Genomic DNA, 2,088 nt, shown 5'->3' with positions numbered 1-2,088 from the left:
TATCTTTTGTTTTATTTTTACCTTAAAAAACTTAATATTTCTAGGATTATTATGACTCTCATAGATTCTTCTTCTTCTTTAAGTGCCGAATGCCGTGCATTCAGACGTTGGCCGTCACCATGTTTAAAAGTTCCTGAAAACTGTCTCTATTTGCTGCTGCCCGAAATAATTCTTCTACCGTGGAACTAGACCATTGTCTAACATTATGCAACCATGAAAGTTTCTTTCGACCAATCAATTTTCCTTGTATTATAAGGCGAAGTAGATGGTATCTAGGTCCTCTAATTATATGGCCGAAGTATTCTGTTTTTAAAAAACTCATACAGAAGTAAAAACTTCAAGTTGTATATTGGTATAAAATCGATTATTAAAAAACTTCATAAAATGTCATCCAAATGGATTGCAAAATGTTTTCGTTCTAATTCAGAACGTCTTCAGTGCATTCTGCTGAGTAATTGGAACTAGCACACTATTTAAAGTGGTAACCTCATAATATATGGTTTACATAGTATATTTTAAGAAAATATGGTGACTACAAGTCGATGTTAGTAGTGTGAATTAAGTACATGCTCAAAGGGCAACATGTTTCCCTGCTCGAAAATACTAGGTTTTTGATAGTTCAATGGGCACAAACCAACTGTGGTTTGAGCCTGCAAAAGTTGGTCTGTGCCCATTGAACTGGTAAGCACCTAGTATTTTCGAGCAGGGAAACATGTTGCCCTTTGAGCATGTACTTAATTTACTCTACTAACATCGACTTATTTTCTTAAAATATACTATGTAAACCTATATTATGAGGTAACTACTTTAAATAGTGTGCTAGTTTCAATTATTCAGCAGAATGCACTGAAGATGTTCTGAATTAGAACGAAAACGTGTTGCAATCCATTTGGATGACATTTTATGAAGTTTTTTAATAAACGATTTTATACCAATAAACAAATTCAAGTTTTTACTTCTGTATGAGTTTTTTAAACTATGGTATACAGCCAACTATTGGGATTTTTTCATTGATTTTATTCTGTTTTTCTCCTCTTTATGATGTTTATGAGCAGACGTTCTGAATTCATAATTTGCAGAGCATCTTTTTTAGGAAGGAAGTGTGCGAAACCCACGATATTTTAAGTATCCGTCGATAGCACCACAATTCGAATGCTTATAATTAATTTTGCTATTTCAGGGGTTACCTTGCGGGATGTGATAACCATATTCCGTAAGAAAGTGGTTCAAAAGATCAAATAATAAAGGACTTATCAACTTTAGTCAAGGTTATCTCCTTCTGCAGGTGCCATCTCTGCGACGGAGTTCGGCAATAATTATAGCTATTCTGACCTAAGAGACGGCTGCTCTGAAAAGTTCATGTGATTTACGTCCGTACCATTCTCTTAAGTTGCGCCGCCATGATATTCTACGTGTCCCTATGCTTCTTTTTTTTGTCTTGATTGTATTTAAGGCTTACATGTCTTTATTATCTTTGTATTTATTTTTTTTAGTGTCTCTTAGTTTGTAGGGTCATCTGTTTATGATAGTTTTTTATTGATGCCGCAGTCAAGGTCCAAGCTTCCATTCCTTAAAACAAAGTTGAGAAAACGTAGCACCAGCCAACCTAACTCTTAACTTCAACTTTAAATCTCTTGTGAAGAGCAATATTATCATTTTGTTAAAATTTTCTTTTGCCTTTTTGTAACGGTTCGATACGTTACGAGAGTATTTTTGAACTCTTTAAATATTTTTATAATTAGTTTCTCCTGATCTCTTAATTAATTTCTCTAATTTTCGCGTAATTAACTATTTCTAATTATTATATTTTATATTTAAAATTTCTTGCAACGATGCCACACCTAATTGTGTTTTGGTATTACTGATGGAACGTACTATATACGCCACCTAGCGATGAATATTCTTTTGCGTTCTGAGGTTGGACGTTGTACTCGTAGAAGGAAGGAGACAACACTTGGCTGTTGGCGGTCGAAGTGCTTAGGCAAATCGCGGGTTGATAATTAAAAATTAGATATATTTAATTAAATGTCTTTAGTTTAATGTTGTAATAAGTAGGTATTACCAATTGTTTTTTGGAGAAAGGAGAGA

General features: G+C 33.7%; 1 protein-coding gene across 3 annotated transcripts in view; it reads right to left on the bottom strand.

Moving 5' to 3' along the window:
- The window catches only part of LOC114339168 (dynein axonemal heavy chain 1-like), a 1,269,803-nt gene that overhangs the window by 363,306 nt on the left and 904,409 nt on the right, over window positions 1–2,088 (bottom strand). The gene's annotated exons all lie outside the window — the stretch shown is intronic.

Source organism: Diabrotica virgifera, chromosome 9 (genome assembly GCF_917563875.1).
Source record: "Diabrotica virgifera virgifera chromosome 9, PGI_DIABVI_V3a".
NCBI lineage: Eukaryota > Metazoa > Arthropoda > Insecta > Coleoptera > Chrysomelidae > Diabrotica > Diabrotica virgifera.
This window is presented reverse-complemented; position numbering and strand designations above follow the sequence as displayed.